A 12,736-nucleotide genomic window follows, 5' to 3' on the forward strand; every position below is an offset into this window, starting at 1 on the left:
GAGGCCAGGAACAAGGGAGTATAGATATCACTTTGAGGTAGTGATGTGGTGGGATTTCCTTCTTTCTTAAATAATATTCCATATATATATGTACCACATCTTCTTTATCTATTTGTTTGTGGATGGACCCTCAGGTTGTTTCCACATCTTGTTATTGTGACTAATGCTGTAATGAACATGGGAGTGCTGATATCTCTTTGAAATTCTGATTTCATTTCCTTTGGATATATGCCCAGAAGTGGGATTGCTGGATCATATGGTATTTCTTTTTTAATTTTTTGAGGAACTTCCATACTGTTTTCCATTATGGCTGTACCAATATACATTTTCACCAACAATGCAAAAGTGTTCCCATTTTCTCCACACCTTTTCCAGCATTTCTTACCCTTTATCTTTTTGATAATAGCTATCCTAACAGGTGTAATGTGATATCTCTGTGGTTTTGATGTTCATTTCCCTGATGATTATTGATGTTGAGCATCTTTTCATATACCCATTTGCTGTTTGTATGTCTTCTTAGGAAAACTATCTATTCAGGTCATTTTCCCAGTTTTTAGTCAGATTTTTTGTATGTTTGTTTTGCTATTGAGTTGTAGGAGTTCCTTATATATTTTAGGTATTAACCCCTTATCAGATATATGGTTTGTAGATATTTTCTCCTATTTCCTATGTCCCTAGGTTGCCTTTTCTTTTTGTTGATTATTTCTTTTGCTGTGTAGAAACTTGCTTATTTATTTATTTATTTTAAAGAGCCAAGTCTTTAATTTGTTCATTTCTTGCATTTGAAGTACTTCTTGATGACATCCTTGACCTGAGAATCTTTGCCATAGTCCTTAACCACCATACAACTGCAACCAGCCACTTTACAGGGTTTTCCCTCTCTGTCAGTTTTACAGAGTCCTACCCACTCCCCTAGTTCCTTGCTGTCATCAACCTTAATTAGGTTGATTTGATGTTTAGCATGGAGGGCCTCCACCAACTTGACTTACACAAGCTCATCACAGTTGGATACAGGCACGCAAAGATGGGCTTGGCACTGATCTAACACTTTGCAGCTTTGCAAATTCCATGTGCTAGGCCATTGTGGATGAGGGTGGTCTTCAGCACCTCTTGCAAAACAGTATTAACGTCCATTGCACCTCCAGCACCAGTGCCTTCCTCGGCCATGGTGGTGGGTAATGGGTGGAACTGAATCTTGAATGTACCCCAACCTCCACCTGTGAGCTACTCAGCGGAGGCAGGGAAAGAGTATACAGAAGCTTTTTAGTTTGATGTACTCCTACTTGTTTATTTCTGCCTTTGCTGTCATATCCAAAAATATCATTGCCAAGACTGATGCCAAGGAGATTTTCTCCTGTGTCTTCTTCTAGGAGTTTTATGGTTTCAGGTCTTACATTTAAGTTTTTAATTTGAATTTTTGTGAGTGGTGTACAGTAGGGGTCCAGTATCATTCTTGTACATGTGGCTATCCATTTTTTTCAACACCATTTTTTTTCTTAATTTATTTTATTTATTTTATTTTTGGCTGAGTTGGGTCTTCATTGCTGTGCATGGGCTTTGTCTAGTTGCAGTGGGTGGGGGCTACTCTTTGTTGTGGTGCACAGGCTTCTCATTGCAGTGGCTTCTCTTGTTGCAGAGCATGGGCTCTAGGCACGTGGGCTTCAGTAGGTGTGGCACGCAGGCTCAGTAGTTGTGGTGCACTGGCTTAGTTTCTCCGCAGCATGTGGGATCTTCCTGGACCAGGGATCGAACCCGTGTCCCCTGCATCGGCAGGCAGATTCCTAACCACTGTGCCACGAGGGAAGCCCCAACACCATTTTTTGAAAAGACTATCCTTTCCACATTTTGTGCTCTTGATCCCCTTTCAAAGATTGGTTGACCGTATATGCATGGGTTTATTTCTGGGCTCTGTAATCTATTCCACTGGTCTATGTGTCTGTTTTCATGCCAGTACCATACTGTTTTGATTACTGTAGCTTAGTAATATAGTTTGAAATCAGGAAGCATGATGCCTCCAGCTTGGTTTTTTTAAAAAAATAAATTAATTAATGTTTATTTTTGGCTGCATTGGGTCTTTGTTGTTGTTTGTGGGCTTTCTCTGGTTGTGGTGAGTGGGGGCTACTCTTTGTTGCGGTGCCCAGGTTTCTCATTGCAGTGGCTTCTCTTGTTGCGGAGCACGGGCTGTAGGCACGTGGGCTTCAGTAGTGTGGCACATGGGCTCAGTAGTTGTGGCACGCGAGCTCTAGAGCACAGGCTCAGTAGTTGTGGCACATGGGCTTGGTTGCTCCGCGGCATGTGGGATCTTCCCGGGCCAGGGCTCGAACCCATGTCCCCTGCATTGGCCGGCGGATTCTTAACCACTGTGCCAGCAGGGAAGCCCCTTGGTTTTTCCTTCTCAAAATTACTCTGGCTATTTGGGGTCTTTTGTGGTTTTACATGAATTTTAGGATTTTTTCTATTTCTGTGAAAAAATGCAGTTGGAATTTTGATAGTGATTGCATTGAATTTCTAGATCTCTTTGGGTAGTTATGGACATTTTAGCGATATTAATATGCCAATCCAAGAGCACAGGGTATCCTTCCATTTATTTGTGTCTTCAATTTCTTTCATCAGTGTCTTATAGTTTTCAGTGTATAGGTGTTTCACCTCCTTGGTTAAATTTATTCGTAAGGGGCTTCCCTGGTGGCGCAGTGGTTGAGAGTCTGCCTGCCGATGCAGGGGACACAGGTTCGTGCCCCGGTCCGGGAAGATCCCACATGCTGTGGAGCGGCTAGGCCCGTGAGCCATGGCCGCTGAGCCTGCGCGTCCGGAGCCTCTACTCCACAATGGGAGAGGCCACAACAGTGAGAGGCCCGCGTACCGCAAAAAAAAAAAAAAAAAAAAAATTCCTAAGTATTTTATTGTTATTGATGCTGTTGTAAATGGGATTGTTTCTTAATTTTTTTCCAGATAGTTTGCTGTTAGTGTATAGAAATGCAACTGGTTTTTGTATGTTGATTTTGTATTCTGCAAATTTACTGAATTTGTTTCTTAGTTCTAAGAGTTTTTTGGTGAAGTCTTTGGGATTTTATGTACATATGTAAGTTTTCTTGCCTAATTGCTCTGGCTAAGACTTCTAGCCCTAAGTTGAATAGAAGTGGTGATAATAAACGCTCATCTTTTGTTCTTAATCGTATGAGAAAAGCTTTCAGCTTTTCACATTTGAGTATGATGCTAGCTGAAGGCTTGTCATACATGGCTTTTATTATGTTGAAGTACGTTCCTTCTATACCCACTTTATTGAGAGTTTTTATCATAAATTGGTGTTAAAACTTGTCAAATGCTTTTTCTCCATCTATTGAGATGATCATATGATTTTTATTCTTCAATTTGTTAATGTGGTGTATCACATTGATTGATTTGTGGATGTTGAACCATCCTTATATACCTGGAATAAATCCACTTGATCGCCATGTATGACTCTTTTAATCTGCTGTTGACTTTGGTTTGCTAGTATTTTGTTGAGACTTTTTACATCTATGTTCATCAGGGATATTGACCTGTACTTTTATTTTCTTGTAGTGTCCTTGTCTGGCTTTGGTATCAGGGTAATGCTGCCACCATAAAATGAGTTAGGGAATGTTTCCTCCCCTTCAATTTTTTGGAAGAGTTTGAGAAGGATTGATGCTAATTCTTCTTTAAATGTTTGGAAGAAAAAATATATTTGGTAGAATTCACTAGTGAAGTCATCTGGTCCTGGGTTTTTCTTTGTTGGGATGTTTTCATTACTGATTGAATCTCCTTACTTTTTATAGATCTATTTAGATTTTCTATTTATTCTTGAGTAAGTTTTGATAATTTTTGTGTTTCTGGACTTTATCCATTTCATCTAGATTACCCAATTTGTTGATGTACAATTGTTCATAGTATCCTCTAATAACACTTTTCATGTCTATGAAATTGTAGTAATGCCCCCAGTTTCATTTCTGATTTTACTAATTTGAATCTTCTTTCTTTTTCCTTAGTCAGTCTAATCTCAAGTGTGTCAGTTTTGTTGATCTTTTCAAAGAACCATCTTTTTGTTTTGTTGATTTTTCTCTATTTTTTGTATTCTCTATTTCATTTGTCTCTGCTTTAATCTGTATTAGTTCCTTCTTCTATTTTTGGGTTTGGTTTTATTGACTTTTTCTAGTCTCTTAAAGTGTACAGTTAGGTTATTGATTTGAAATCTTTTTATTTATTTATCTATTTATTTATTCATTTGGCTGCGTTAGGTCTTAGTTTTGGCACACAGGGTCTTTGCTGAGGCATGCAGGATCTTTTTGTTGCAGCTTGGTCCCTTCATTGCAGTGCTCAGGCTTCTCTCTAGTTGTGGCGTGTGGGTTTTCTCTCTCTGGCTTGTGGTGTGCAGGCTCCAGGGCACGTGGGCTCTGTAGTTGTGGCACTCGGGGTCCAGAGCATGTGGGCTCTGTGGTTTGTGGCATGCGGACTCTCTCATTGAGGCACACGAGCTCAGTAGTTGTGGCGCATGGGCTTAGTTGTCCTGCGGCATGTGGGATCTTAGTTCCCTGACCAGGGAATTGAACCCACATCCCCTGCCTTGGAAGGTGGATTCTTTACCACTGGACCACCAGGGAAGTACCTGAAATCTTCTTTTTAAATGTAGACATTTACAGCTATAAATTTTCCTCATAGCACTGCTTCCACTGAATCTCAAAAGTTTCAGTATATTATGTTTTTGTTTTCATTTGTCTCAAAGTATTTTCTTTCTTTTTAAAAAAGATTTATTTATTATTTATTTATTTTTTTGCTGCATTGGGTCTTAGTTGTGGCATTCAGGATCTTAATTGTGGTGTGCAGGCTTCTCTCTAGTTGTGGTGTGTGGGTTTTTCTCTCTCTAGTTGTGGCTCACAGGCTCCAGGGTGAGTGGGCTCTGTAGTTGTGGCGCATGGGCTGTAGTTGAGGTGCGCAAGCTCAGTAGCCCTGTGGCACGTGGGATCTTAGTTCCCTGACCAGGGATCAAACCTGTGTCCGCTGCATTTTAAGGTGGATTCTTTACCACTGGACCACCAGGGAAGTCCCTGAAATCTTTTTAAAATGTAGACATTTACAGCTATAAATTTTCCTGTTAGCACTGCTTTCACTGGATCTCAGGAGTTTTGGTATATTATGTTTTTGTTTTCATTTGTCTCAGAGTATTTTCTAATTTGCCTTGTGATTTCTTCTTTGATGCATCGTTTGAGTGTGTTGTTCAATTTCCATATATTTGTGAATTTTTCACGTTTCCTTTTGTTCTGATATCTAGTTTTATTCTATTGTGATCAGAAAAGATACTCTGTATGATTTCAGTCTTAAAATTTTATTTAGACTTGTTTTGTGGCCTATCATATCATCTATCCTAGAGAATGTTCCACGTGAACTTCAGAAGAATACGTATTCTCCTGTTGTTGGGCAGAGTGTTTTTGGTGTGTATATCTATTAGGTCTAATTCATTTATAGTGTTGCTCAAGTTCTCTATTTCCTTCTTGATCTTCTGTCTGGTTATTCTATCCATTATTATTATTATTTTTTTCTTTTTTTCAGTATGCGGGCCTCTCACTGTTGTGGCCTCTCCCGTTGCGGAGCGCAGGCTCCGGACGTGCAGGCTCAGTGTCCATGGTTCATGGGCCCAGCTGCTCCGCGGCATGTGGGATCTTCCCGGACTGGGACATGAACCCGTGTCCCCTGCATCGGCAGGCAGATTCTCAACCACTGTGCCACCAGGGAAGCCCCTCTATCCATTATTGAAAGTGAGATATTAAATTCTAAAACTATTATTGTAGAACTGTCAACTCTCCTCTTTGATTCTGTCAGTTTTTGCTTTATATATTATGAAGCTTGGCTGTCAGTTGTTTATAATTGTTGTATCTTGCTGTATCAAACATTTTATCAATCTATAATGTCCTTTTGGTCTCTTATAACCTTTTTTGACAAAAAGTGTATTTTGTCTGACAGTAATATAGCTACCACAGCTCTCTCTTTTTTTTTTTTTTTTGCGGTATGTGGGCCTCTCTCTGTTGTGGCTTCTCCCGTTGCGGAGCACAGGCTCCAGACGCGCAGGCTCAGCCGCCATGGCTCACGGGCCCAGCCACTCTGCGGCATGTGGGATCTTCCCGGACCGGGGCACGAACCCGTGTACCCTGCATCGGCAGGCGGATTCTCAACCACTGCACCACCAGGGAAGCCCCACAGCTCTCTTTTGGTCACTGGTTGCATGGGATATTTTTTTTCCATCCTTTTACTTTAAAGCTCTGTATTTGTATCTCAAGTTAGTCTCTTGTAGATAGCATATAGATGGATCATGCTTTTTTTTAAAATCCATTCTGATAATCTCTGCCTTTTAATTAAAGGGTTGAACTCATTTACTTTATTTTTTCATGTTGTTTATTTTTTTCTTCCAGTTTCATTGAGATATAATTGACATACAGCACTGTATAAGTACATACGTCATGAAATGATTACCACACATAGTTTAGTGGCTACCCATCATCTCATATAGATACAAAATTAAAGAAATAGAAAAAATTTTTTTTCTTTGTGATGAGAACTCTTAGGATTTACTCTTAACAACTTTCATATACAACATATAGTAGTGTTATGCAGTTATGTGATGTACAACATAATTAATATAATTATAATTAATTATAATTATAATTAATATAATTATGTTGTACATCACATCCCTAGTACTTATAACTGAAATTTTGTACCTTTTGAATACCCTCATCCAATCCCCCCTTCCCACACCCCCACCTCTGGTAATCACAAATCCAGTCTCTTTTTCTATGAGTTTGTTTTTGAATTACAACTGACCTACAACACTGTGTTAGTTCCTGGTGCAGGAACTATTTCTATACATTTCAAAATGATCACCACAATAAGTCTAGTTACCATCTGTCACCATACAAAATAATACATAATTATTGATTATATTGACACTGTACATTTCATACTCGTGACTCATTTATTTAAATCACTTATAAGGAAGGATTTATTTCTGTCATTTAGCTATTTGTTTTCTGTATGTCTTATATGATTTTGTTCCTCATTTCCTCCATTACTGCCTTTCTTTGTATTCAGTTGATTTTTTTAGTGTACCATTTTGATTCCCTTCTTTTTCCTTTTCTGTATATTTTTAAGTTATTTTCTTAGTAGTTACCTTGGAGATTACAATTAACATCTTAAACTTATAATAATCTAGTTTTTTTTTTTTTTTTTTTTTGCGGTACGTGGGCCTCTCACTGTTGTGGCTTCTCCCGTTGCAGAGCACAGGCTCCGGACACACAGGCTCAGCGGCCATGGCTCATGGGCCCAGCCGCTCCGTGGCATGTGGGATCTTCCCAGACCAGGGCACGAACCCGTGTCCCCTGCATCGGCAGGCGGACTCTCAACCACTGCACCACCAGGGAAGCCCAAGTTTGAATAATACCAACTTTGTTCCAATAGTACAAACAAATATTACTCTGCTCCTATACATCTTAGTTCTACCTCTTTTATATTGTTATTGTCACAGATTACATCTTTATATATTGTGTACCCATTAACATCAATTTATAATTATTATTTATGCCTTTTAATTCTCAAAGGAAAAAAAGAGGAGTTATAAACCAAAAATATAATATACTATCTTTTATATTTACCTATGTTGTTATCTTTGTCAGAGGTCTTTATTTTTTTGTATTGCTTCAAGTTACCATTTATTGTCCCATCCTTTCATCCTGAAGGATTCCCTTTAGCATTTCTCATAGGCAGGTCTACTGGTAATGAACTTCCTGTACTTTTGTTTGTCTGGAAATGTCTTAATTTTTCCTTAATTCTTGAAGGATGGTTTTTCCAGATACAGAATTCTTGTTTGATAGTTTTTTCTTTCAAGATTTTCAATATATCATCCCACTGCTTTCTGGCCTCCATAGTTTCAGAGAAGAAATCAACTGTTAATATTACTGAGAATACCTTGTACATAGTGAGTCACTTCTCTTTTGCTGCTTTCAAAATTTCAAGATTATCTTTGGGTTTCAACAAATTGACTATAATGTGTTTTGGTATGGATCTCTTTGAGTTTATTCTGCTTAGAATTTTTTGAACTTCTTGGATATGTATATTCATGGCTTCATCAGATTTGGGTATCAGCCATTATTTCTTCAAAAACTTTTTTTCTGCTCTGTTCTCTCTCTCATGGGACTCTTGTGGTGAGGTGTGTTAGATGATATCCCATAGGTCTCTCAGACTTTGTTCGTTTTTCTTTATCTTTTTATCCTGCTCCTCAGACTCAATAACTTTAATTGCCTTATCTTCAGGTATGCTGATTCTTTCTTCTGCCTTCTCAAATTTGTTGTTGATCTCCCTCAGTGAATTTTTTCACTTTGGTTATTGTATTTTTGGCTCTAGAATTTAGTTGTTTGCCCATGGTTTCCTTCAGCTCTTTGAGCATATTTAAGACAGTTAATTTAAAGTCTTCATCTAATATGTCCAATGTGTGGGCGTCCTTAGGGATGGTTTTTGTCAAATTCTTTTTTTTCCTGTGAATGGGTCATACTTCCATGTTTCTTTGTATGCTTTGTTAATTTTTTGTTGATAACTATACATTCTGAGTATTAAAATGTGGTGTCTTTGGAAATCTGATTCTTCCACTCCTTAGGGGTTTCAGATATTTACTTGTTAAGGGCTGTAGCTGTCCATTTTGACTTTTCCAAATAAGTTTTGACAAGTGTATTCTTTGTTGTGTGTGGTCCCTGAGGTTTCTGTTCTCCTACTTCTGTGGTCAGCCAATGACCTGATAAAGATTTCTCTCCCCCTCACCCACAAAAGAGTTATGTCCCCTTAAGTATTCTGATATATACCACTGTGGAAGCTACTGCAGCCCAGGAGGGCTAAAACCAAGGCAAGCGTCTGCACCTATCTCTCAGGGAACCCCCAGACCAACCAAAAGGTAAAACCCCCGATATTTGGAGGACAAGGTTCTCTGCCACCAGCCAGCCACTCCGGGAATGTGGGCTGCCGTCCCCACAGCATCGACTAGTAGATAGTTCATGCATGATGTTCTCTTATGAAAGATCAACATCCTCTGCCTTCATCAAGTACTCTCCTGATTGTTATGTGCCCAGTTAGGTTCCAGAATTCTGAAATAGGTGATTCCAATTGCTCTTTTCAGCTCAGTGGTTACTTCGGTGGAGGGACTGACCCTAGAGCTTTCTAGTCTGACATTTTGCATGCTGTCATTCCTGTATTTAATTTCTAACATTTTAAATCTTTTATCCATTTGGAATTTTTAAAAATTTATTTATTTATTTATTTTTGGCTTCATTGGGTCTTTGTTGCTGCACAGGCTTTCTTTAGTTGCAGCGAGTGGGGGCTACTCTTTGTTGTGGTGCATGGGCTTCTCATTGTGGTGGCTTCTTTTGTTGTGGAGCATGGGCTCTAGGCACGCAGGCTTCAATAGTTGTGGCACGCAGGCTCAGTAGTTGTGGCTCGTGGGCTTTAGAGCGCAGGCTCAGTAGTTGTGGCACACAGGCTTAGTTGCTCTGAGGCATGTGGGATCTTCCTGGACCAGGGCTTGGACCTGTGTCCCCTGCATTGGCAGGCGGATTCTTAACCACTGTGCCACCAGGGAAGCCCTCCATTTGGAATTTATGCTGGGGTGTAGTGTGTGAGGATTATCAGGTCTTGACTTAGAATCTATGTTTAAAACCAGTGTAGAACCTCAGAGTTGTGATCACCAGGTTAAGACTAGGAAATCCATCTGGTTCCCAGAGTGCTAAACCCAGCGTGCCCCTCACCCCCAGGTTCACCCCAGCTTTATGGAAATGGGAGACTATAGAGAGATATAGAGAGGACAGATTGGGAGGGATGCAGTCAGGACAGCATGGGCCAGGTACAAGATAGTGATAGAAAGATTGTGCCCATAATAGGGGTGTTGCTGTTGGGGAAGGATGGGATGCAGAGGGGATGGGGATTAGAGATGGGGATATTGTTGGGATGGGGATGAGGATGTGGTATGGGCCTTCCCAAGGCCCACAGAACAGAGGGGCTGGAATCTGAGTGAATTAGAAGAGAGATAATTGAGATCTTGAGTCTGCGGTTTTACAGCAGGCTGAGACCTTAAGCAGGGCAGGGAGTGCCCCAGTTGGCAAGAGGCTGGCATTCCTGGAACAGGACCGGGAAAAAACAAGGAGATAAGATTTCTTGTGTCTTTTACCTGGTCTTATGGCAAATCCTGGCATGAGAAAGCTTTTAATTCGCATCTCTAAAATCTCCCCTTCCACACCTGCCCTACCTTTTGTGGAAGTGGCTAAGTAAGTAGTGAACAGCCTATCTCTGAAGAGTTCCCAGAGAGGTGGGATAGCATGGGCTTCGGGGGACATGTATATGATTCCAGAGTCATATCATATTAGATTGTTTACACTGTTTCCAAACTCGGCTGCACTTCAGAATCACTCAAGGAGCTTATTAAAAATACAGAATTAGAGGCAGCACCCCAGACCATCTTAAACAGAATCTCAGAATAGGGCCAAAGGATCTGTATTTTTACCAAGCTGTATATATTTATCTGTATTTTTACCAAGCTGTCCAGGTACTTCCAAGAATTTGGTAGGGTGGGGCTGGGAGAGCCACCTGGGCCTATTTGGCTCCCCATCCCAAATTCCAGATGGGCACAGAGCCAGTGGAAGGGAACAAAGGTGGTCTGGGGGAAGAGGAAGCTGGGATGATGTACCCCCGATCTTCCTGAGGGGAGGACTTTCTGCCCTGGCACAGCTTGTGGAAAAAGGGAGAACATGACAGGGAAGACATGGGGACTATGAAGCTTCCTCTTCTAAAATCTTAGGTTCCTTCTCTCTCCCAGGACATACTGCCCCATTCCTCTTGTTTATGCCATCATGAGGGCCTCTGGTTTGTTAGATGGTGTCCACAGCCCCTTTAGGTCCCATCCTCAACTGCCTTTCCTCAATTTGGGAAGCTCTTCCTAGGATCTACCCTAAGTCCCTACCTCTGAACTTGAGCCTGTAGTGGTAGACCGGCCTCAGGGAGATGTTCCATACTGGAGGTATTGGGACCTCCTTACTTGCTCCTGAGGCTTAGAACCTAAGTTAGGGGCCCTAAAGGAAGGGAAGGAAAGAGTGGGGACTTTGCCGGAGGTAGATACCTGGCTGGACATAAAGTCAGGGCTAGAAATAGCTACTCTCAAAGCAGGAAGATGACAGGAAATCCCTGCCATACACTAGGATGCAGGTGTCTGAGCCTATGGGGTGGAGGTGGGGGCATGAGAGGGAGGCACCAAGAGAACCTGGAAGGAAGTGGAGCTTAGATGTAGATGCAGTCTCCAGGAAAGGACCTGAGATGGTGAGAGGAGTTGTTATCCTTATCCTTCTCTGGGGCCCCAGGTCTGTCATCTAGCCATTCCTCTGCCCTCGGTTGCTGCCTTGGGCTCATCTCACCTCACAGTCCCACCCGAACCTTAAGTTTGGTGTAGGGGTCTGGAGCTTGCAGCCCTGAACCAAGCCCCTCTCTTAGTCCTCAGGCCAGCCTGCATTTAGACGGTAAGGAAGGGGACGCAGAGACTCGGATGGCTACGCATCTGACCTGTGAGTATCCACCTAAGTGTTCCAGTCTGTTGGGTGAAGGCTTTGGCTTGGTGTGAAGTCTCGAGAGAGCCTAGGTGGTGTTAGACAGTCTCTGTGGTGGCCGAGGTACAGAGGAATGCTACACCGGAGGTCCTGGTGCCGAGGGTGAGAGGTGAGGAAGGTGCACGTGGCTCACTTCAGCTTTACCTCTGCTGATGAGCACAGAGTGAACACACCCTAACGCCAGATTGAGACCCTGGAGCCGGGGAGAGGTGTGCTAATCCACCCCTACTCACCCCCAGTGTCGGCAGACCCACTACCTCTTTAGGACGGGCACCTGGGCCAGGCTCTGGGGTAGAGGTTCCAGGTGCGGGTGTTGCAGGAGTATGGAATTGCCCACATTGGGAAGAGGCCACATTCCCTTCAGCTCCAGGCCCCGGGCCCATTTGTTCCTGCCTGGTGGGGCTTTCAGGGCAACAGATGCTCCCAGCTTGGCAGGCAGGAGCTGGGGAGGGGTATGGCAGGAATTTCAGCTCAGAAGCTGGGCTAGAACAGAGCTTGGGGTGAGCTGGGCCCTAGTATGCTTGTATGTGTAACAAGGGTCAAAGGGCCTGGGTGCCTTGGTGCTCCTGGGTTCCCAGCTGAGCAATGAGCCCGCCAGGGACAAGCTGCCCTGATGACTGTGCAGCTGTTACTGAGGGAGCTACTGCCTCCTGGACTGCAGATGACCCATTACCTTCATAAGTGTGTGATATCTGTGTGCCCAGCGTAGTTGCAGACATTACTCAATGTGTGGCTACCTAGGGACAGGGTTAGAATTAGGGCTATGCTTGGAACAGCACTGACATAGTGGTTATGTATTGGAGGTGGGTAGTGGTAAGCATAGGGCTGGAATCACGGTAATGTTAAAGTAGGATTTGGAATTGCGTTTATGGTTCCTGTTGATAAGAGCTAGTGCATCTTGTAGATCTCACCAGTAGCTGGAGAATCTGCTTATCTACATGGTGAGAATTGAAAGATTCTATAAAAGTCTGCTTTCTTCTCCAGCACTCTGAAGTGTGGGTGGAGTAGGGGTGTCCTATCTGAGTTGATCTGGCACCATTTCCCTGTTAAAAAAGAAATGACAGGCCCAAAATGGAATCACTTGTGCTAAAAGGAAG

At 42.2% G+C, this 12,736-nt stretch overlaps 1 pseudogene; it reads right to left on the reverse strand.

Annotated features, from left to right (window-relative positions):
* Positions 1-732: 732 nt before the first annotated feature.
* On the reverse strand, positions 733-1,167 carry LOC102982642 (40S ribosomal protein S12-like; annotated as a pseudogene).
* Positions 1,168-12,736: the final 11,569 nt, after the last annotated feature.

This window comes from Physeter macrocephalus, chromosome 9, assembly GCF_002837175.3.
Source record: "Physeter macrocephalus isolate SW-GA chromosome 9, ASM283717v5, whole genome shotgun sequence".
Taxonomy (NCBI): Eukaryota; Metazoa; Chordata; class Mammalia; order Artiodactyla; family Physeteridae; genus Physeter; species Physeter macrocephalus.